Here is a 26,348-nt window from a genome sequence, read left to right on the forward strand (position 1 = left end):
CTAATTAATAGCAAAAGCGCTCAAACTAGCTTACAAAAGCGCTATTGCGGCACAATAGCGCTAATTCATGGAGCAAAAGCGCTAAAAACCTAGTTCCAGCGCTCTTGCTCCGACTTGACTTGGACTCAGCTAAAAACATACTACAAATGCATGAAAAGAAAGTTTTCGCATTTGCGTACCGCTGGTCCATAGTCGGTTGGGTGCTGGAATCATCGCACTCGCTCAAATCGGTGCTCGGTGATCGGAAACGGCATCGTTGCTCCTCCTTGCTCCTCCAAATGTCACTGTCAGAGCTCAAGTTTTCAACTGGTCGCGGTCACAAATGATCCTGTTTTCACCCCTTTCACCCCATTTATACCCCCCGCCGTCACCATAACTTCGCCCCGCTCATCGCCGTGGTCCCTGTGAACTTTCCAAGCCCCCCATTTCTCCATGTTTCTCCCGTTTTCTTCTATTTTTCCCCAGTATCCCTAATTTCTTCTTTTTTATCACCTCGCCAATTTTCATTCTTTTTCGAGAGATCGCCCGGTTTTTCGAAATTCTTCGGCCCATCTCTCGAGGGGGCATACCACCCATTAAATTTACATTTTATGGGGCATTTCTTCACACCTTTTTTTTTTTTTTTTTTTTCTTCTTTCTTTGAAACGATGCGATAAACTGCACCGTCTCAAAGAGGGGCAAATGTAGTCACATAAATCTGTCTATTTTAATTAAATGAATATTTCGTATTTATTTGATTAAAAATACACTAGTCATCAGTTAATTAAATTAATATTTAATTAATTCATCTCCAAACATTCTTCTATTAATTAAATAAATTATTCAATTTATTTTAATTAATTCATTAAATCAAATTTCAATCAATTAAATAAATAAAATCAATTTATTTAATTAAATCCCCCTTTTCCTCTTTTAAATAAATTAAATAAAACATTTATTTAATTCATTATCCCCCCCCACTTGCATTTTCCTACAAATGCAACTTGCACACATTTGGAAATAAATGAATTTTTATTTTAAATAAAATCCTATTTTCCCTCACCCACCAAATCCACTTGCAAAATCTAATCCCCTTCTAGATTCTTCTAACCCCTTCCTAATTAACTTAATCCATCCCTTAATTATTGTCACATTCCTAAGCAAAATGGAGTCACTTCTCAAATGGCCCAAAGTCTTGGATAACCATTGAAGGTTTTCAACCTTCAACCACCAAAAACCCCAAAGTCTTTGAAAACCATTAAAGGCTTCCAACTTTCAACCACTTAATCCCCAAAGTCTCCAATAACCATTAATGGTTAACTCAAACCCTCCCACATGGTTAAAACATTTGTTTTGACTCAACCTCTACCCAACCCAAGGGTCTCATCAGGTCATTAATGCTTTGACCATGATTATCTCTTAATCATTTGCACAAAGGTTTATCCTTGGATTAACTCCTAATCCAGTGGGTAATCCTAACTTAGGCTTGACCCTTAGCCTTTAGATAACCATGAGGTCTTCTCAGGCCTTTAATGCCTCCAACCTCTTCTCTCAACCCAATCCTGTGTTGACACTTGTCACCATTTTATTGGTGCAAATTGTGCACATGGATCCCCAACTTTCAAGCTTGACCCTTGATTAAACCTTTCAATCCTGGCCATCCATTGCTCCATTTTTCCTATAAATAGAGCCCATTCCTTCATAATCCAGATCCTGAAAACTTGTATGCATTTAGACTATAGCCATTTTAGAGAGCATTTAGCATAGCATTAACTAAATCTTGTCTTTTTGGTTAAAATACATCATTTTAGCATTAAAATAGCTTTTTATTTCATGTTTAGAGCTATTCTACAATCTCAATCCTCCATAAGCATCCATAGTGCAAAAAGCTGCTGAGAGCTACACTATTTTGGAACTTGGAGAGGAGAGGAACAAGGGAGAAAGGAGCTAATATCATGTTAAGAGATAGTTGGAGATATCTCATTGTCTTACTTCTTTAGTTAGATTCATTAGCATGTTTTTAGTGTCTCCTTTGGAATGCCTTCATGTTTTAGTTTTTGATTGATTAACTCTAACATCTTGTGTGTTTTGTGTTGTTTGATCTTGAACTAACAATCGTGCCATTTAGGAGGGCATCATTAGTATTGTATTGTTAACAGTCATTGTAATCACTGAGTTGGTTCTCGATGTAGGGGTTGGTGCTCCTTGGGTTGGTGCCCTAAATCAGGGGCTGGTGCTCCTTGGGTTGGTGCCCTAAAATCAGAGGTTGGTGCTCCTTGGGTTGGTGCCCTAAACTTTGTATTCATTTTTATTGTGAAGCTGGATTGGAGCAATAGACTCCAGCAACATTTCTCACCGAGGTTTTTCCCATATTGGGTTTTTCTCGCATATCCGGTCTTGTGTGATGTATCCTTGTCTATACTTGCATAATGTTATCTTCCCTTATCTCAGTGGTATGTCTTCTTGGTCTTTGATATGTTAACTGGTATTCATATTTAGGATTAAAAGGGTTAAGATTGGAAACCACTTATTCACCCCCCTCTCAGTGGCATCTTGTGTTCTACACAAGTGTAATGCTCAAACGACCACCTATGGACTAAGAAATTAGCAGGACACTAGTGCGGCACATGGACGTCTCTACAGCGCACTAGAGTCCCATGGTCAATTGGTCGACATGGTCGATAAAAGACAAGTTTCAAGCTGACAGGGGATCCATGTGGACAAAAGGACAAATATGACGATGCATGATCTCCATTGACTTGGAGCGAACATGCTTATATGACATGGAATTGCATGGTATGCAATTTATGACATTACAATTAGAAAGAGATGAATGATGGGATTATGGAGGATGATTAGGATAAGAATCAATACCTTGATTGGATTACAAAAATATATGAGGATTAGGTTCCTAAATGGAAGATTTATGGATGGATTAGGGATGGTTTAGGAATGATTACGATTGGAAGAATGATTATGATGATTAGGAGATGATAAGTGGGATGATTAGGAATGCAGTGATTAAGATGGAGAGGAATGATTAGGAGGAGGTTGATAGATGAAAGATTTGACTTAAAGATGATGTGGAAAGCTTGATTTGGAGGACAATTAGACTTAAACAAATATTTGTTGATTTTTTAAATGCTTTGATTTTTATGAGGTTGTTTTGATTTATTTTGGACTTTTGAGTTTTATGAGTTTTTTGGATTTTTAGATAAATTAAATGATTTTTTTTTAATTTTTTAGTTTTATATTTTTTGGTTTAATATGAAAACACACAAAGAAATGATGCAAAAGAGAAAAATCCTATGGCTTTATTTGGATGATGTGTCCCCTTTTGGTTTTAAATGGGGAGGGTGATCTAAACATTCAAACACATAAGACACACCAACAAGCCTACATAAGTGGGATAATCAATTATTGTATGCATAAGGCACCACAAAGAATGATGGCTAAAAATCTTAACTAGGCTTCACAAGCTCAACTAGGGGATGTCCTCTATATATGCAAGGTACATGACACCCAAATCCGTGGATGAAAGAGAATAATGCCAAACACCTAGGAGGAAATGGTTACACAATCCCCACCTTCACTTCCTAGAGGTATAAAGTTCTTTGGGGCTTAGCCAAGATTGACAAGATTCTACTTTCAAGAATGGTGTCTTTAGATTCACCCCTGGCTCTTTATACTCCACTGAAACACGAGAGTTGGGGTCATCCCTTGAGATGATGAAATCCCCAAGCAAGCCTCCTAAAAAAAGAAACAAGACCACTTATTTATGGTGCACTCAATTTCGCCACTAGGACACGAGAGGAGAGCATATGTAAGTGGTTCTTGAGTTTAGAGTACACTTGTTCATTTTAGATCCAAATCCAAATGTGAGGGGTTCATTTTAAGCTCAAATTTAAAAATATGAGGAAAACACGTTAGTAGATTTTATAAAGCAAAAATTAATTGCAAAAATGGATTCCTTATGAATTTCTTATAAATCTCAAAAAAAATATTTGTTGAAAAATGATTTTATATGACCAAGATATGTGCATTTGAAGTTTCAAAGGAAAAGTTGACTTTGAATGCATCCACTTGATTTCTAAAGACAAATTTGAAAAAGTGGTTTAATGCATGGTAAAGAGGGTGAAGTCGGCTTCCCAAAGCATTTTGAAAATTGAAAATATGACCTGTGAGCAAAAAGTTACACCCAATTTAATAAAATAGCTAGTTTTTTAAAAAATCACATAAAAGAAAGAACCTAAGTTAAGCCCTTGAGTACTGGCACTTGATCACTCATGTGACCAAAGGCTGGTGCTAGATGCTGCATAATTAGCAGATCCAAACAAAAATTAAGAAGAGAAAAGAAAATATTTTTATTTTTGAAAATATAATTAAAAGCTTTTTACTTTTCCTTAGCAATTAATCTTATAGACTTTAGAAAAAGCACATTAAAGTTTATACATCCAATTCTTTTGTGTTTCAAATTGGTTCTCCAAAACAAAAAAGACAAAAACTGCGACTGTTTATATGTATGCTTTCATTTAAAACATAGCATGGTGAATAGTGGTTTATGATGTATACATCACGTGGGTGCGCACCATTATATTTTAACACTGCAAGCAAAATGCATAGATACAATCTAAAAATAAAGTATACACAATACGCCACAAAATGCTAGATACATAGAATTTAAAATGACTTTTGTTTTATTTCTTTACTTAGTCATTTTTTTATATCAAGTAAAAAAAATTGGCTTTTGTTTTTAGCCTCGTGGCTATATATACAGTCCCCAGACTGTATACACAACCCCTGGGCTTGAAACCCTCCCAGACAGTGTTAAGATGTCATGTGGGTGTGCACACATCTCGCAGGCATATATATATATATATAAAAAAATAAAATTGCAATACACACAAACAACAAAAAATCCCATATACAAAAGGTATAAGCAAATAATAGATCAAATACAAATTCAAATGAGATATATATAGAAAATGATGTATTCACTGTCAAATGAAAATATTATGCCTGCAATAATAAAAATTGTGTATATATTTTTTGTTTTGTTTTAAATTTGAGAGTATACTCATTGTATATATTAGAAAACCTACAAAATTTGATTGTAACTAAAATATAGGAAATTATATATCAAAAATCCTCTCTTGGTCACACCGGACACAACCGTGAGGTTATTTTTATGTTTCGGGGCTACTTGTAAAAATCAACCTCCAAGACCCCTTTAGAAAAGCCTCTTTAACCTAGAAGATTAAATTCACAAAAACTCAAAAACACATATGTTAGTAGTATCAATTCACGGTGGGTTCACCAAAATGAATGGATGCAAATGTAATAAACGGAATATGCACATAAACTTGGCCTATTCAAATAAACACATGCAAACCTCAAAATGATAAGTATTTTGATATGTTGATGATTGGTTGGAGATGTGATTGCACATTGATCCAGCAGCATGACTATGTGATAATGATGATTGAGTGATGAAATAGACAGTATGATGATAGCATATGAAGAGATGATTAAAATGAGAGAAGAGGCCTCAATTTATAGATTTTTCATGCCAAGATTAAAAGATAAATGGATGGTTGGGATTAAATGGGAATGTGATCCAAGATTTGGAGGCTTAGCCTTGTGACAAGTGTCACAAGAAGCAATGAAGCGCAAGGGTAAGTGTGCTCACACATGGGGAAGGTCATGAAAGGGACATGTCTATGACATGTGTAAGAGGTAAGTTGACTTGTAAAAGTCACATGTAAAGGAAGAGGTCTCATGAAAATGACATGTCTATGACATGTAAGAGGTAGGGAGGCTATGAGGTGACTTTTCATGCTCACACATGTGAGAAAGAGGAGGGTAGGGACACTTGTCACTTGAAGACAAGTTTAAATCTTGATCCATGTAGATGGATTCAAGGGCTAGGATTGAGTGGGCAAAGATTGAGGATGAGGTGTAATAAAATATAAGGAAAATGGTAATGAGATTTAATCACGTAATTAAGTAGGTATTAATTAATTGATTTAGTTGGAGGATTTGTAGGATAAGGTTGGGCTTAATTTTTGGTTTTTATGATCAGATTAATAGAAATTAAACAAATTAACAATATGAACACTGGACACACCAAGATACACTGTGAAAACCCTCCTACTTGAGGGAGAAAAACCCAACAATAATGTCTCTTATATATTGAATCAATTCAGTTACAATATGACCCAATGATGAAGTCAAATACAATGTCAATCTACTCTGCAATAAGCATGATCTCTGACTGCTGTAAGAAGTTGAATGTACAAGGCAATTGATTAGGACTTCTCCTCAAATAACTCTGCAATGTAATCACTGATCAATCTTCCCATGATATGCGTTCGATCTGCACTTCAGGTAATATGCGATCTTCTTCTTCTCACATGTGTATGATCTGCTTTGCCTTCGATCTACTCTGCTAATGAATTCGCACTACTCCGCTAATACTCAGTCCACACATGAATATTTTACTTTCTTCTTGAATTCGTTGATTTGATTGTTCGAAGAATGAATTCACACCTTGAATATATATATATATATGGAGGAGGCACCTAATCACCAAGGGTCGACCCTCAAACATTGTGTCTCTACATAAGTCGGCCCTCTCAAACTTAATTATATTTTTATACTAATCTTGCTCTTTAAATGACTAAGGCCGATAGGTCAATTAGGCATTTTGCTAGGTCAGCCTTAGAAGGAATCTGACCTAGCTACAAACATCAACATAATTAAATAAATCTAAATTGATTTAATCAATGGTGAGGGATAAAGATGAAGGTTAAACTTAATTTACTAAATGTAAATTTATTTAATTAAGGGTGAGGGGTAAAGATAAAGGACCAATCAAATAAATAATTATTATTTATTTGATTAACTAGAATGGGATAAGGTCAAGTGTGGTCAGGTATGGATAAATTTGTGTGTCTACACTTAACTCAGACTTTTTCCTTGAAGGTTCCGCAGTGTCCTCCTTTGATCTTGTCTTGAAAGGCTTCAATCTAATCCCTTTCTTTTGTAACCAAATGCTGGTATTGGCAAGAATACACTAAAATATTTCCCTGGTGGAGGTTGATTCCATTTGAGACAATTGGATCTTTAGAAGAGGGGTCTCAACAATCTTATTTTGCACATATTTACGATCAACAACATCATCTTCATCCTCCATTGTGTCAAGAATATCTGCCAGATCAAGATTCTCAATCTACTTAAATGTGAGTCAATTGTAGTCTTATCTCCTCACATCTTCATTTGTTCTGCATTCAGCCCAGATATCCTCAATCCTATGTACATGAGTATAGCTCTTTTCGAGTTCGTCCTTCATGCCATGATAGCCAAAATCTTCTATCATCTTGAACCTTTTTATAGTGACACATTGCATCTCATTCTCCATTTTCTTGGCTTTATATGATGTAGACATTGAGTAACAACCAATTGAGAGAGAGAATTTGAAGTTGACTTTACGTGCCTCAGATTGTTGACCATGAACAATTATGATTTGCTGACTCAACTCCATGATGATAATCTTGTCACTAGGGAACCTTGGCAATATAAAGGGGTCTCCTTCATAACAACCAATCTTGATGTATGAAAATGTGGGAAATTGAAGGAAAATACACCCATATTTGTTCACAGTGTTCCATACATCTTTTGACACTCTTCTCTTCTCCAAGCCTTGATCAAGTGAGCACACGAGTGCATCGAATAAAGCATCGTTGAATCTTTTGAAGTGATCCAAGCTCTACTTGAAGGTCAACTAAGGGTAATATTTATGAACATGGACAACATTTATGTCTCCCTCTGAAGTGAGACTTGGGAAGTGTCTCATGGATGTTGCAACATATATCATATAATGTCATGTGACACTTTAATTTAGTGGTCACCTGGGATAGTTGTTCACAGATTGAGTCATTGATCAACACTCCCCAATAGATCATATCCCCACCCTTTCCGATTATTTAAATGAACTGATACATCTATTCCTAGAAGACATTTGAAATAGGCAAACCTTTGACCTTGCTTAGGAGAGTTATCATGTCTCCTATCTCTTCTTTGAAGTCGCTCCTATAGAAGAACTTAGCCCACCTAGTGATTGTTGGTCTAGATGCCTTCAGTAAGTTAGTGCAAGTATGCTCTTCTTACATTTGTCTATATTCTTATCACAATACTCTTAAGATGACTCAAAGGAATTGTCTACATATTCCTCAACATCTGAACACCTTAAGATCTTGTCAAAGAATTCAACAGTTAGCCTGATGATCACTTTCCCACTTGAATCTTTCACACTCCCTTTTTCTTTGTCAACATGAGTTGTCTATGCCAGAATAAACTTCGGATCATGAGCTACAACTGGGAATGATGCAACTAGGTGGAGGCCACTGTTAACAAGTGCGAGCATGTTGAATCTTTGTGGTTGTCTCTCATCAGTTCCAAGAACTCATACATGTCCACATGCCCAATTTTGGCATCTTTGATGTCTTTAACATTCAAAGAAACCTAGCTCTCTGGAAACATGTTCAAATATTTTTGGTATTTGAACTTCATACTTTTTCCTAGAGATGGCTTTGAAATTTGGAGCTGTAAAAACCGTCTAACAAAATCTTCCCAGTTAGAAAAAATCATTGTTTGATTAAACTTGTAAATTGGGTTTCAAAACCCGATTTACATCAAAGTAGGGCTAAACTTGTTAATCGGGTTTCAAAACTTGATTTGCTTGTATGGAAAAACAATAAAATGGTGTAAATTGTGTTTCAAAGACCCAATTCGCACTTGAGGAGTTTTAACATGCCAATTGGATTTTAAACTAGATTTACATGTGGGCAAAAACTTGTAAATCAACAAAATATGCTCATTGGGTTTTAAAACCTGGTGACCAACTTGGGCCAGCCTAAATATAAAAACGTGTTCATTGGGTTTTCAAACGAGATGAACAAATTTAATGTCTTGGTGTTAATCAAGTTTCAAAACCCAGTGAACAACTTGGGTGAAACTTGTTGTCTTCACATGTTGGTTAGGGTTTGAAACTTGACTGACACTTTATTCATGTTGATTGAGTTTCAACACTTGAGATTGGGTATTTCACAAAGTTTCAGTAGTGAAACTTTTTGTTGGATAGGATTTTAAACCCCAACCAACAATCATGAAATAAAAACTTGTACTTGGTGGGATCTATACTCCAGCCAACACGAGTTTCATGTTGGTCGAAATGTAAATCTTGCCAACACAAGGGCTTCGATATAGGCAACAACCTTTTGTGTTGGGCAGGGTTTACACCCGGACCAACACATAATACATGTTAGTTGGGGTGCAAACCCCACCCAACACAATGGCTTCAATATAGTTTGAAAAAAAAAGAGATTCGAGCCTGCAAACTCGAACCATACCCTACATGAAATGAGTGTGGTTCGGGTTTACAGGCTCGAGTCACATCCATTTAGATATAAATGTAAACACGTAGAAAAGGAAATAGAGAAAAGAGAAAAAAAAAAATACCTGCAAAAACAATTGTCACAAATTCGCTCAAATCTGCAAGCATGAAGGTGATGGATGCATGAGAAGAGGCTTAAAAGGATATAATGAAAACAAAATGACCAAGAATGACATAAAAAATGTATAAAAAGAGTTCAAACAAAAAACAAAAACCTAACTAGAAAATCATTAATGACCAATACATGTGGCATTAATACGTGCACTTCATGTTTCAAACTCTGAAGTGTAACCTTTTGCAAAACAACTTAAAGACTTGTTATTTCAGTTTTAAAACCTGAATTACAACAAAAGACCCAAAATGTGTAATTTCAAGTTTTTGACCCAAAATTACAAAAAATCAAGAAAAATACTAATTTCAAAAATGAAACATATATGTAAACAAGCGACTCTAAAGAAAACAAAGATGATTTTCAAGTAAACAACCAAAATGACTAATTGTGCATCAAATATTGCCTCAGAGGTTTCAGGCCATAAAATGGGCAAAAAATTGTGGGAGGGTTATCCATAATTCTTAACTTACTGAAAATTGAGGATAACAATTCTATAAGACAAGTTCTACAAAATCTTGTTTTATGCCCATAGTTGTTGCATGTGTAGCATATGACATTATAATCTACCAATGAAACAAAAGAATTGTAGTTCATTCTCAAAAACCCATAAGGACTTCTATATTTGTTCTGACCAAAATGTCTTGTACAAGCCCTATAATCATTTTCTCTATGACCAAAGTGATTGCATGAATAACAATAACCATAAAAGATACTTTGGAACCTCATCATATGTTCTTGTCTTGTTGGGAAGGACTTTTTGAACTTGTTCTTGTTAACTTTTGGAGGATTATTGATCTTTTTTGGATTCTAATTCTTCTTCTTGCTACTTTCACTTTTGATAGGACTTTTTAGGGCTTCAACATACCTCTTTGGTTCTTTATTTGAATTCTTTGGTGCATTATTAGAGTCTTCATTATTGGCCATTTGATTGTGTTTATAACCAAGTCTTGTCTCATTGAAAGGTGACCACTTTTCACATAATATATCATCTAAAATCTTGGTACTCTTATCAAACTTGAGGCTCTTGTTCAACTTGGAGGATGTCTTTTCTGGTTCTTTTCTCAAAGAAACAATCTTAGACTCTAACTTTTCATAATATTCATCATTTACTTTCAATTGGTTTCCTTGTCTCTTCTTAAATCCTTTCCCCTTCTTCAATTTGAAATTTGACATTAACGATCACCTTTTTGAATCTTTGAAAGCTTCACACTAACTCCACATTAGATTCATTGTCCTCTTGAAGTTGTTGCTCATGGTTTTTATTTGTTTTGATAAGTTCCTTGATCTCTCTATAGGCATGAAATGGAGTTTTTCCTCAAGATACACTTCCCCTTCATCTTCAATATGCACTTCCTTTAAATATTTTTCTCCCACATCCATTTCTTCTTTTAAAAAATTAAACATTTTTCTATGAAAAACTTATCATGATGATCTCCACATGCTTGAGAAATGTATCATAAAAATGGTTTTCATGACCCTCTCTACTTCAATCTTTCTATAATAAAGAGTCTACAACCACCTTTTGCTCACAAACATGCACTTACATTTGAACATGATGAGCACACAATTATATTGAGAGGGAAAGGGGGTGAATCAATATAATACAACTTTTACCTTGGAGAACATGATGAGCTCATCCATATGCCTTTGACATCAATGTAAATATTGCAACAATCCCTCTTATGCCTTTGACATCAATGGCAATCAATTCCAACGTAACAATGTAGCTCTGATATTCTCCAATGTGATGAAATTTGTCACAAACTGTGTGACTTCTTAACACACTCCTTGCCATTAATGAGATCCCTTATGAGATTCAAGACCTATGTGTATTCAAAGATGTATTATTTGACATTAATTGCATCTTCCACTATTTTTTTCACCCAAATAAATTTCTTAATATTATTTACCCTTTACCTACTATAGTTAATGTGTTGATGCATTACTCTCAATGAGGACTCCTCGCAACATTAAATGGAATGTTGTGGTAGTAACAAAATTGCACATGCCAACTTGCCATCATATTGTAATTTTGTATTGCATGCAATACTTTCCAATGAATATTGTATACCAAGACTATTATGAGAAAAAAACTAGAACTACAATAGCCACAATATTTGATCCTCATATTTATAGCCTAATAGTAGAGGCCCCTACATCTCTATTTAAATCTACAACATTACCATTAATAGTTGTCAATGCTTATGCCATAATCTATTTACTACTTTCTTCTTAGCATAAGGTGCAAACAAAGGTATTCACCTCATTCTAAACCTATTTTATTGCTTTGTACATGACTGCACTGTGACAATAGATCAATGCAAAATAATATTTGACATTATCTAGATTACCTAGCCATACATTAAACCAGCTTCACATGTTTCCAAGCAGGGTCCCTAGAATTGCAACCACTTCTACATGTAAATAGCATCTTCTTTTCAAAAAAATGAAAAATAACCCTAACAAGATGAGAAAAAATAAAAAATCAAACACAACCTCAACAACAACAACAACAAATGTTTTAGAAAAACTAGATAAATTGAATACTAAGAAATAAAGGGTTGTAGCTCAATTGGTTTAGCGTAATTGGTGTGGATGGTAGTATGTGATATAAAAATCCATTTGATGAAGTTCGACCTAGAAACTCTTTCCAAACTCATACAGAAACTTTCACCACTACTAAAAAAGTTCTATTGACATCACAATGTTTCACAAACTAATCGATAAGTTTTTACAAAAATTAGGGTTGAGTTTTTTGTAACTCGTGAGTTTTGTGAACTATTGTGTTTTTCAACAAAGGAAGTAATCACTCAAATAGCATTATCTTCTAATGCACATCTAAAGCAATTTAAAAGGTTGTTCAATTCTCACTTGTAGTCCAAAGGTTAACCTTTGTATTTCAATGATAGTAATGAAAGTGGGAAGAACTTGATTGTACCTGAAGCAATTCAAAGATTCTATTTCATATTGACATATCATCTTCAACATAGACCTTAGATAGTTGAGGTTTTGAGAAATGTGCCACTCATACATGGCACTTGGTTATAAGACCAATCGTTTCCACAATGAAGTCCTTTTTAATCTTGCATTAATCAAGGTATGTGACATTTTATTTTTGCTCATCTCTATCAACACCATACAATCCAAAAGGCTAAATCCAACATTTTTTTTTCTTATAGAAGTGGTGAAGATGGATACTTTTTACTAGAACTAATTAGTTAGTTGTGCTCATCAATGTCAAATGATAAATGTTAGATAGCCATAGTAAAAAATATGTACTCTTGATTGTTATTCTTGAAACGGGAAAAAGACATCCATGTAGATTTGTACTACAAGCCAATGCACCAACTCCTTTAATGAGGTGAACAAATATCATTAAAGATTCAGATGATAGATATGAAAGCATGATAACTTACATGTTCTATATTTTTACGAATTCAGGAACCTTTTGCTTCTTTTTTATTATATAATCTGCATAAAATAATATAGAACATGTATTATGTAGAATTATATACAAGATGCCCTTTTTACCCCCATATGAGGTTGCTTATTGAAACCATCACATGTAATTAAATAGCATATGACAAATTGACTCCAAAGAGTACAAAAAATACTCAATAATGTGTCATCTCCGCTTTTGGTAACAAATTTATATTTGTCCTCCTTGCCCTACCATGAAGAAAAATAGAGAATGGTCATTAAATAGACATGTTAAATTTTTCAATGTTGTACCTTATGCATATAATTAAATTGCTTATAATTTCAATAGTCGAGGAAATAAACCCAATCAGAAAATATAAAAGATCTTATGACAAGGTAAATAGACTTTCTATATCCCTCTAGTTGGAATGATATTTTGCAAACAAATATGAGTTTGCTTTTATCTTCCACTAAGGAAAGTGTGTTGATGCAAATTCAAGCATAAGATCATATAAACCTAATAGTATTTCTACACTATAACAGGACAAAACTATTCATTTTCAAATTGTTTTCCAATGTTTGGTGAACAATAGTGGAAATGCAAGTATATCAAATCATTTTCATAATACCCTTGTATGTATGTCCACTAAGAGGCACAATTTGCATTTTTAAAAAGGTAATTTTTCCTTTTTTCTTCTTAATTTAGGTTTGAGCTGCTCACAACTAATATGATGTAGAGCTGAGGGGACAAAAACCCAATTCAACAACTTGAACACACAAACTGCCCTTTGATAGTCTTGGGACAATCACCTAGAGGATTTGATTGACTCTACAATGGCAAAAGGATTAATAACATTGATGGACACTTGATGGTCTTTGGAAACCTTTGCAACATATGAACTCCACCTTTCAATAACACTCACAAAGCACACATCATGCTGAACCTTGACAGACCCAAGTCCTCTTCCACAATGGCCCTATGCTTCAAAAGGGCTACAGACACCAACTTTGGTTCAAGGCTTCACAACTTTTGAACTGACATTAGAAACGTCCTAGAGCAAGTAAATATAACATGAATAGACCAGCAATAGCCTCCAAAATCTTCTGGTTATCCCAACTATTATGCTATCCACACCATTAGGCCTAGACTCTAGTAGCCCTTCAAATAGGAACTATCCTTCACAACTTTTAAATAAGACTTGATATCCTGACTCTAAAAACATATCTGAGTACCCATTTGGCTTCTTTAAAACATATCAAAAATTAAGGTAGGGTTGTTTTGAAACACAAGCCTCAGAAATTTGATGTCCTTTGTTTCCTAGGCCTAATTAGGCCACTTTTACAAAGCAACCCTGAAATCCTTCAATCCAAACACCAAAACTAATTGCAAAAGTCTCCACAGGTCTCAAATAGACCAAATCAATATTTTTTATCAATGGACACACTCACAATTCCACCTAGCTCCAAAATCTTACCTTTTGGCCTATCTAGGCTTGCATACAATGCGGGTTTGTTAGTTCTACGCTCTCCTGGCCATAAACACATGTTCCAGAGGTTGAAACACCCCACATAGGGTTTGCACATGCTACTCCAACTCTCACAAATCATTCACCAAGAGCTTTCTATCAAAACCTACCATCTATGCATCATTCTTTGATTAAAACATGAGGAAAAATCAACTAGGGCATTGAGATATGCATAGAAAACCTCAACCTTTTGGTTCACAACTTTGGAATGTGAAAGCACATGCATAAAAGAACCATTTCATCAATTTTTAGACCATTCTGCTAGGTAAAATTAAAGGAACACCATAAAATGCAGAAATTTACATGCTTTATAGCTCCAAGCGTCCTCCAAAATCAAAAGAACTCCTTTTCAACGATGGATTCAAGTTATATATGCCTTTTTAAACTTGTTCCAACCATTTCTAACCACCCAATAAACTTCTATAGGACCTTGACACTTCACATTTTCATTTTGCATTATTGCACTTTGACAACATGACAACTTTGCAAGAATTTGCAATTTTTAACAAAATGAACTTGAAGCCATCTAATGAACTATTGACCGACTCAAACATGTATAGCATGGTCTAAATGACCTTATGAAATGACCTAAACCCAAATTAAAACAAATATTTACAAGATGGCCTCATGGAGGCATAAAGTCCATCAAGTGCTCTTGCACCATAATATCAATATGCTTTGTATTTTAATGTTAATTTTTATGGTTCAAACAAAGAATTTAACTTACAAGGGATCATTTGAGGTTGACTTTTGAGATATAGGACTTGCCAAAAACTCACTAGAATCAACGAGTCATGAGACGAGGTCGAATTGGGACTCAAAAACTTGTAATTGGGTCTATAAAAAGCTTAGTTAGACTCATCGGGCTCATTAAGATCTATTAGAAAGACTTGGTTGTGTCAATGCAACAAGAAACTAGAAAAAAAGAACAAAAGAAATAATAAAATAAACAAAAGACACTCAAAATGACCTTTAACACTTCAAAATGTCATTAAGTTCAATTGCATGCTCAAAAAAGAAGAAAGATAGCATTAAAGATGAAAATACAATTAAGTAGTAAAAAAAATAGCAAACATGGTAAAAAACCATAATTTTATGAAGCTTACACAAGTTTGTAACAATGTTGAGTGCATTCAGTGGAGTCTAAAATGCATTTGGAAGAGCCCATCATTAATTTTGGATAGCCCACCATCAATTTAGAGCTAATTTAGAGAGGTAATTACTTATTATAATTTTTTTGTGTTTGTTTTTTATTTATTTGGTATGTCTTTCTACATTTGTTTTTCTTCAACATTCTAGATTCATGGAAAAAGGAAAGAAAGAGAAAAAAGAGTTCCTCTTGTTTTCTTATTCTATAACATATATCTTTTTCTATTTTTTATAAGCAAACCCTAACTATTTTTTCTTATTTTTATTTTGTTTTATCTAGAGATCCTAAATATTTAATTTTTTATTTATTTGTTATTGCAGCGTACTTTCATTTTTTAACATTATGCAAATGCCAACACCAATTAGAAAGTACCCTTGTTAGAAACATACTATCCAAGGGCTAAGAAGGGGAGTTGACTTACAGATTTTACAATGACAAATTTCGCAATGTGAAAATTAGTGGGACAAATTTTAATCAATTAGAATAACCTTGTACAAATATCAAATTGAAATGTTACTATAAACAAATACGCACCTATTGATGATTGTGTTCTAGGGAAAATTTCGATTGGCGACATTTGAACAAAAAAAAGAACTTAAAAAGACAAAAGAAGCAATGACAATCATACAAGAAGGCTCTTCCTCTTCAAGCCCTAGTGGAAGTTTTAGTGTTGGGCCTAGATTCACAAATCAAAATAATAGAATTCATATATCATATCCTGCAAGACTCCAAATTCTCAACCATTATTTAAGAGAATGATTTGTGTTGGAATGTTCCTTCCTTTTCTTATGATATCCATACGATTTTACTCTTTATGGTTCATAAGGGTTTTCCTTATCCTAGTACTTTTGTGCTTTGTTTCTTTGCATAAGTAGTTGATGTATTCTTCTATTTTAACATTTTGACTAATTCCTCTATCTTATTTGCTTAAGTTTACAACATAATCCCCTTGAACAACATTGTCTTAGTAGCCATTTTCTTTCATTAACATGTGTTTTTCAGTTTATGTAAATTAATGCTTGTGTTATTTGGTTGCATTCACGTTGCAACTTTGAGTCTGCATTGGAAAATTTATACCTGTCAATTCATGGAGTGTTGTACCATTCCCAAGTTATAATTGTCCCATTAACACCTATGTATGTGCCTCATGGCTTAGCATTTGCAAGGTTATGTCAACTTGTGATAGCGGGCTACATTTCATTACATCATGTAGCTCCTTAACAACATGGTTTTAAAGTTCTCTTGTTGTGTGTTTTGTGGCACCTCGAACACAGAATAAAGTATTGAATATTCTATCCTCTCTTAAACAAAATCTTCCCAAATGCTGAGATGAGTGATCACTTACGATGATTCCAAGGTTTATACTATCACGTCTTGACATGTAGATAGACTCAATGGTTGAAGTGATTGCTAGTAATCCAAGGGGGCTTACGTAATGGAGATGATCACTTCAAGTCAAGGAAAACACCCTATGAGTCTAATTTGAACTTTCGAATGATTTTTAATGAGGTGCTTTGCTTACTACTACTAATGACTTACGAAAAAAAAAAGGTAAAAAGGGAATAAGGTTTGAGAATTCCTAATTTAATCCTAGAATGCAAGGGATAATGAATGACTTAGTGAAACTCGACCATGCTTTGTTTTGCCATGTAATGAACAACTAGGCAAAGCTTGTGTGAACTTCTAAGGAAAGCAAATGATATTCAAATCACTATTAACAATCATCAACACCATCAAAAGTATGCATATCGATGAGTGAATAGCGATCCAAGTTAAGCTTATTTTAAGAGTTCAGGCCAACCATGCACAACAACTTATAACCAATAAATTATAAATGGTATGAACTTATGAGTTTCACAATGAATCATCCACAATAACTTCCATTAAGTTAAAGTACTGAAGCACATTTATACTGATTTGAGATGGAAAACCATGCAAATTCTTCAAGATAGCATATAAAATCACCAAGCTTCAATGTCTTATATCAATTTAGCAACACTGTAGCAACAATTTTCCAAAATCTCTTATGAAATACAAATGAGATGAGCCAAGCTATATAGCTCAAAATACAAATGAAGGGCCATGATCGATTTAAAATCAATGGCCAAGTTTAAGCCACTCAAACCCTAACTAAGGTTTATTACAACCAATACCTAATTAGCAACTTTATGAAATATCGACCAATGAGAAGGGAACAACTTTCTTGGCACAAACTACGAGGATGGATCCACTAATAATAAAATTCAATGCCACCTAGGATCCTAACAAACCATCATCTAGAAGTTAGTTCCCTTATCCCTTTCTCTACTAGAAAAATCAATGAATTTGGACATAATGATGTCGAGCTCTTCCATTGGTACACTTGGCATGATCTCCAATTTGTTCTCTATGGGTGCTAAATTGGCCAAGGATGAAGCAAATAATTTCTCTCAATCAAGTCCCAAGTCTTGAATGTTGCTCACAAGTGCCATGAGTGACTGAATGTCATCTAGATGTTCCTCTAAAATTGCTTTTGTAGGCCTAAAGAAGATGCACCTTACTCTTTCCATCAACTTATCAATAGTCACATCTTCATCTTCTTTCATTCCTTCGAGTATTACTTATGTTGTGATGAGGACTCTATCATGTATAACATTGATCATCTCCTCAACTCGTGCACAATCTCTATTGATTTCCTCAAACATATCCTTCCTCATTTAGAGTATGCAATACCATCTATTAAAATCACATGCCTAGCAAACTTCCATCACTCCACCATGCACTAAGTTTTGTTTAGGGATGTACATCAGTACTTGTATTCCACGAGAGCTTCACTTAGTGAACCTGGGTTATATCACGGTTATATCACGTGTGTTCATGGCATACTAAAGAATCCCCCTATTTTCTAAACATATTCCCCTAAACTATTTGTTTGTCACCCCCTCCCAATACACACCTTGAATTAAAAGCCCTCCATATTTTCACCAAATATAATATTTTTTTATAGCCCAAATTAAGAAACCCCCTATTTTCACTGATAGGCAATATATTCTACCCTCAATTTTGGGATATTAGACCCCCCAATATGAATGCACGTGATATAATATTGCCTAGCTAGTAAGCCCTTGTGTTGTAGTCATAGAATGATTAGCTCCTTGACACTGTTGAATTCATCATATGAGGTGAGTAGAATTTAGATCTTGTCTTAGATAGAAATGACTCTCATAAAAGTGCAACAATTTGCCAACAAATTATTTTGCCTTAGCAAAAGCATTATCTATCCATCTCTTCACAACCTGGATTGTCATCCTCATTCCTTACAAATCTTGGATTGATTATGATGGAAGCATCGCTAGAGGGATGAATGAAGCATCGACCTGTCACACTGGCTTTGTGAGTTGTTGAACGCAACCCCTTAGGACATCTAATTCCTTTTCTAATCGCCTCTTATCCCCCTGTACAATCTTTAGTCTATCTTGGACTGCCTTTGTAGAATCATTCAATTCTTCAATCTCTTGTCAGAATGTAGTAGGCCCTGAATCAATAATTTCAACGTCATATTCATCAAGAGTGAACTCATCCCTTGCGATCTTAGAGAATTTAGTAGCTTTCTTTTTCTCAGTTGTTTTGACAATTCTCTCCAAGAAACTCTCTAAATCATCTACAGGATCCTTTTCCACTGTTATCACCTCTTTAGTCATTTTATCTTGTAGCCATGCAGGGATAGTTGATTTCTCTTCCCTCTCTTCTAATTCTTTGAGTCCTTGATATTCTTGGGAAGGAGACTTGTTCCTTTAGTTTATATCTTCATCCATAATGGCAGTATCCTCATTCATTACAATTGTATCATCTACAATTTACCCTTGCACAACCGGATCAACTTTTGGTGCCAATCTTATTTCTTGGGCTGCTCTTCTGCTTCTATTATCTTGTATGATCAATTTCAAGGATTCATTCACATTTTGGCCTTCACTTTTCCTCAATGATTGACTCTCTATTGTAGATACCCAATTCATAGTACTCTCTTGAAGAGATTAAGTGCTAGTGGAAGGATGATTTGCACTAGTATTTTGTCTCTTTTGCCTTGATCCTTTGTTATGGCTTTCTTTCCTCTTAGACCCCTTAGGATGAGATGTGTGGACTACCCCTTCCCCAAAGCTCATGCTCTTTCTCTCATTATTAGATGATTGGGAACCCAAATTCCCCATCATATCATCAGATGAAATGGCCCACATGTTGTCAACTGGAATGTTGGCCCCTTTGTTGTGCAAGTGCAACTCATTACTAAGGGCAAAAGGATATTTTTAGAAAAAAAAATTATTTTTATTGTTTAAAAAAAGCAAATTCATTATTGTTGTTGATGAAGGTGATGCAAGCATTGTACGTCACTAATACAATGATTGCATAGAAATCATACCAAATGGTGCATGCACCCAAATATTCTACAAAATATTATTTGCAGCCCAATTGAATCTATCACCTATTAGCGCCAACATATGCTACAAATCGTACAGATTTTGTACAAACATAAAATGACAACAGTGTATAGGAAATAAATTTTGAGGGCTTGGAGCAACAATTGAGCTTAGGGTTTTTGGAACTTCTAGAAACAATGGCAAGGTCTACTTTGACCCAAAATACTCTTAAAATATTTTTCAACTACCTTTTGAATTTGACAACCACTTCCCATCTTCAAACCCTCATAGATCCAACCTCACAATTCTACTTTGGTGAAAAAAAAGGCAAAAACCAACTTTCTTTAACTCCTTGAACTTAATGATGAACTCAAAATTGCTCCATCAAGCTCCAAAATGAACTTGCCATATAAACCAACAAAGAGGAAACCCCCAAAATTGTATCTCTTTCAACTTTTTATGATTCTTCAAGTCATCATATGATGCAAGAAAGGAGCATACTTAACTTTTCAAGCTCCACCAAGGTCATCAATTTGGCAATAGCTCAATGTTGTCTACAAGACTGGAGCTTTGATACCAAGTCAAAATTGGTATAGAATGCTTTGATAACATGTCACAGTTGGTATAAAATTGGAGCAGTCTGACAGTGTATCAGCGGGGTCTCCCCTGCCTGATTTGTCTTTGAATATTCCTAATGATAGTGTTGCCTAGACGGTTGTGTGTCACAGGCAGAAAGGAAAATCTTCCCCCCTTCGTCAAGGTGTGGACCCTCCCCACTCTTGAGCTGGGTTGGTTTGTTGATGGTTTGACAGTGGGTTTGTTTGCCCTATCTAACCTTGTTTGTTTGGGGTTTTCACCCTTTCTTGGTTCTTCTTTTTCAGTTTTCCGTTCAGCTTTGTATTGGGTCAGCGCCCTTGTTATCGCTGCTTTTTTTATCAAAAACATGTCACAGTTGGTAAAAAATCCTCCGATACCATGTAGGGGTTGAAGATTAGCTCATACCCCAAGATCACCTACAAAGTAAAAGATAACCTTACACAAGTGTGTATGGCAAGAAATGAGCTTGCAATTTTCAGATCTATTACACAACAAATACAAGAGGCCTTATTTATAAAAGTCATCATATGATGCAAACCGGTATCTCTTTCAACTTTTTCTAATTCTTCAAGTCATCTATTGCCAACCTTGTATGAACTTGATTTTGAAGGCACAACTCCAAGCTACTATGAATACAAGTTCTCTCCTCTTTTCACATGTTGGTCACTAAGCTAATTCTCTAAGTTAGGAAGGTTTGCAAGGGATTCTAAGGCATCAAATATTTCATTTCTAAACTACAAACAAAAGAATGCATTTGTTGAAGAGCGAGAAAGTTCTATAGTAGCTCATCTTTATGCAATAGTATGTCTCCATAACAATTTGTAATGATTCAAGAGATGTGTGATTATGCATTTTCTCTCACCACTTTTGTGGATGTGATTGTAATAAGGCTTAAGACTAAGTGTGACACCTTTAAATGCATTACAAATGATTTGTAATGGTCTTTTAACTTTTCCATATTGGTTTTTGTAGTTTTGTGAGATTATTATGTCCATCACATAGAAGGTAAGTTTTGATTTGCATGTAAATGAAATCTAATTCTGATAATACTTAATCTGACGGTATTTATTTCCTCTTTGTTGTTCACAAGTTTGTTCCCAAATGGAGTAGGTGCCAATCCATATTAGTAGTGGACAAATTAGTCTCCATTTAATCACCCTACATCCTTGTTAGTTGTAGTCAAGTAGGATTAGTTTAAGAATGCACGTTGTTCATGATTCGTTATTATAAAACAAGGAACAAATCGTAAGAAATCATAATGGATAAATCATCAAAGAATCATATCGTCCACGTTTGAATCTTCCCACTATGTATGTGTTTGATAATAGATTTGTCCCTTTTTAAAACGATAAAATAAAACCCTCTATGCCTATGAAATAGACAAACATGCAACAAACAATTGGAGAAGTTGATAATTGAATTAACAACTTTTCTCTGAATTTTAGAGGTACAACTCCCTCTTATGATATAATTTGAATTTTTATGGGGCATGCTTTTAACTAGAAAGCGGGAAAGACAAATGCAAAAGAAAAACAAGGGAAATAACAAGACTTAGGAAGAACTCAAATAAATGGCTCAAAATCCACCCATTTGTTATATATAACCAACTATAATAGGGAATTAACAGACATTCTTTTCAGATAATGTAAATGCATTACAACTCAAAGTTTCGTAAACATAGACATCCATAACTAAATACACAGATGAATTCAAGGAATTGGTTGCAAATCACAAAGTAAATGTCAACCAAAAGAACATGAATGAATGTAAAGCCTCAAACAAATTTCTATCCTCAAATTCATTTTCAAAAGCATATATAAATTATGTTTCTAAAAAGGAAAACATGTTGTCAAAATCCAAAACTTAACTTAGAACAAAAGCAAACTGATTGATTCTCACTCATGCATCAAAGTGCAAAGGGGATCAGTCCTCTTTCTTCATTGTCAACAGCCCTATATATATAACAATTTCTTAGACATAACCGTTTTTACTAAAGAAAGACCAAAAGCTATTTTAAAGCACAAGTGTCAGTACCTGAGTTCATAATTCAAAAACCAAAATTAGAAACCTCTCTCGATACTCAAACAATAGGCACAGTGGGATTCCTTTGCATGTCGATCTCTCTCTCATGTCTTTCGGCTTTCTCCTCTTCCTCTTCAAGCACAAAAATCACCTACAAGTATTCAGCATAGCTACACTTCCATTGCTAAGACAAATTTGTCAAGCCAAAAAGTATATCTCCCTGAGAATTTTTTACCAATTCCGTATTTGGTTGCATTATGGGTGCGGCATCATCTCCTTGAAGTACCATTTTTAGCATTTAATTATTAGACTGATCATCTGGATTTCTAGCTGCAACAATTTCTTCTTGCAATTGGCGGTTATGATTGTCAGCTTGCCTTTCTATCTTTCCCAATAGTGTCACCATCTCTCTGTACCCTGCAAAACACATTTGTTGCTTCCACACGAGGGTATATAATCCAAGAATAATGTCTTCTTGTTCGTTTTCTGGCCAATTCAAATTAGGGTTAGCTATAGGAAATTGATCATTATGAGGTAGAACCATTATATGAAGGATAGTTCATGTCGATACTTGGCCAACTTCAAAGATCATAATGAACAAGTGTAAACATATTAAATGCCTTCTACAAGAAAAGAAACACATTAAATGCTATAACTCGTGCCACCACCTTTGCATGCTTTTCACTATTTAATTAGCCATTATGGAGTCATACATGCAAATCTTACAGGAATATGTCTTGGAAAGAGTTCAATGTATGGTGATCGGTAAGCTAGAGATTTTAAAGCATGATTGCACAAGTTCTCAAATCCTCTGATATCTCGATGTTGTTGTGACTCCTCCATTGCTTTCAGAGGAATATTGGTTGCTTGGAAAGATCGAGTACTCAATTATCAAAGGAAGTGATATCAAAGTTCCCTAATCGACCAATCAGCCGATAGATCCCAATAATCATCGTAAGGGTCACGAAGTTGGTTCTTTTTGGAACTTTAGGAACCTTAAGGATAGTTCCACACTGCTAAGGTTCATCACTTGAGCTAGTGCACAGATGTGAGAGATCGGAAAAATGATTTTCTAAGGAAGGTTGGAAGTAACAAGACTTAGTTCCAAAGGGGAGTTGAAGGCCAATAATGCGACATAAGATTATAATATCATTATTGGCCTTCAACTCCCCTTTGGAACTAAGTCTTTGAAAAATTGGCGGGGGGAGAAAGGTGAAAACAGTATGTAATGTAAAATGAAATCATTAAATGGATTATAATATCATTGCCATCTATAGGTGCATGTGTAAGGTGTTTTATCAACTATATAAAAGGTTTAATGTAGCTAGTTTATTTTGACCTAGTGACAAGTATAGGGGTCAAGTGTATGATAGTTATTGATTTGTTATAACCATGTTATATCTTAGATGGTTTAAGCGGCCCTTATTAAGGATGTCTTTTGAAATGTCCTCTCAAGTTTAACCTAAGCTCAAAATGTAGGAGATATTATCCACTCTTGTTCATTAGCCTCTAACCCTCCATTATATGTTGATAAAACCTTTTTTTTACGATCCTAATGAAAAGTCCTCCGCTTTGAAGGTAAGAAGTGTTCTAAAATTGAAGAGAAATGATTTTAGAACCCCAATAGAATGGTGTCATTGTCCAGCATAATCTAGTTATGAGTTTTGAGGCAATTGGATACATTTTGAAAACCTCTACAATTTAGATAGTTTTTGCAACTATTCATTTTGTTTGGGTAAGTTTGCTTAGCCAACAACTCACACCAACAGAATGGCTAGGTTGCTAAGAAGAATTTATTAACATAATGTTGGGAACTTGTTGGAAATTCTCAATCTCTAATCCAACCAAAAAATTGATGAGAATCAAGGCTTACACTATTACAATATGAAAATATGTGATTGTATGTAAATCTGAAAATAAGTTACTTAATATAGAAAACCATTGAGATATCCATCTTCATTGTCATGTGAAAATTAGCCACTTTAAATGCTTAATAAACCTATCTTAGATGAACATAAAACATCAATTAAATGAACAATACTTCACCATAAGATAGAAGCAACAATGAATGACACGGATCAGCAATACAAGAAGAACATCTCACAACATGGGATTCATGTGGAGAAAACCTTGCAGAAAAAACTCCACCAAGAAGAGAGGCCAAGCATGTATTATCTTCAAATATATGAGATAAGAATATATTTACTTCCACCAATCCCATGTCTTCAATTTGGTAGCACTCTATTACTTCACCAACCTACAAAAGGCCATTACACTCTACTAACACAAGACACCAATTTTTGAAAGAGATGGTGTGAGAAAATCATTTTCGATTCCAAAAGAAGAGGCAAATACCACCTCCAAAACCATCCACCCCCCTTCGTGGAATCTATAAACTTAGTAAAGATATAATAAATCTCCACATGGTCACCTAAGCCATAACCAATCAAAACTATAACTCCTTGGTGTACAATTACTCTTTGATGACACCAACAGTTCCACAAATAGATCATGCAAAAGCATGCACACTTGGGCATCCCACTAAGGAAGAAATGTGAATGATGATAGTCAACATGCATTGAGATGCAATACAAAATACTCCCACTTTCCAAAGTGGACACATAAGAAGAATATTCCTCTAATATGCTTTGTATCTAACACGAACATGGGTCCACCTCTATGGAAGTGTTGTGACCATTTCACACATCGCCCCATTGCAAATGGGGACCCTTGCTTTTTGCTTTTTAGGGTTTGTTTTCTGGGTCTTTTAGGGTTTTGTTAGTTAGCCTTTGCATTTTTGAGTGCTGTCGGGGAGATCAATAGGATAGCAGGTCCTACTGGAGTGAAGTCCTGATCTTGAAATTTGGCTAAGTCTGAAAGTCCTGATCCTGAAATTTGGCTAAAAGTCTGGAAACTGAAAAACCTCAAAAAACTAGATTTTGCAATATAACTCCTGGAGGTCTGAAACCACTCTCAAACATCCTGAAAGTATATATGGAATATAACTTAAAGTATAAGAAATTCTTATACTTAAATGTTATATTCCATAAAAATTATCCTGATAGAGAATTCAAAAAGTCAAATTTCGCTCCTATCCTTCACTAAGGATCCAGAGCGAATTTCGCTCCTGTCCCTCTCCAAGGGACCAAGGCAAAGCGCTCCTGTCCCTCACCAAGGGTCCAGGGCGAAAATACTTATTTGAGTCATTCCTGGCCTTGTTTGGTTAAATTGAGACATCAAAAGCATGGTGAAGGACGAAATGAGCATGATAGAGCATCCAGACTTGATCAAAGACAATGAAATGATGGAGTTTTTGTCTACAAAGGTAAAAGCGCTCCTGTCCCTCACCAAGGGACCAGAGCGATTTTCTTTATATGCACAATTTTTAGACCTTTTTTGGACATTAACTTTTATTCATAGCATGAAGTAAGGTGAAATCTTCCCTAGCTAAGGAATTTCGAGATGAAAAGTGAAAAGATTTGGCCTAGATTTGCAAAATTCGCTCCTGTCCCTCATTGAAGGACCGGAGCTTGAATTTCAAATTTGCACTGTCCTTGCAGGATCAGGACAATTTTATGATTGGAAGAGATCAAGGAGGGCATGTTTTGTCCATTGAATATAATTTGAGTGGTCCACAAGCAAGGAAATATACCAAGATGACAAAAGGCGCTCCTGTCCCTTGCTGAAGGTCCAA

General features: G+C 34.9%; 1 protein-coding gene across 2 annotated transcripts in view; it reads right to left on the minus strand.

Annotated features, from left to right (window-relative positions):
- Window positions 1–4,018: 4,018 nt before the first annotated feature.
- Window positions 4,019–26,348, minus strand: part of LOC131056354 (uncharacterized) — a 137,534-nt gene continuing 115,204 nt past the window's right edge. Inside the window, exon 7 of one of the 2 annotated variants that reach the window (XM_057990712.2) lies at window positions 4,019–4,157. The gene's annotated coding sequence lies outside the window, so the exon portion shown is untranslated. Of the gene's footprint in view, window positions 4,158–12,860; window positions 13,215–26,348 lie in introns of those variants that run through there. The other variant, XM_057990711.2, reaches the window with a different exon arrangement.

This window comes from Cryptomeria japonica, chromosome 7 (assembly GCF_030272615.1).
Source record: "Cryptomeria japonica chromosome 7, Sugi_1.0, whole genome shotgun sequence".
NCBI lineage: Eukaryota > Viridiplantae > Streptophyta > Pinopsida > Cupressales > Cupressaceae > Cryptomeria > Cryptomeria japonica.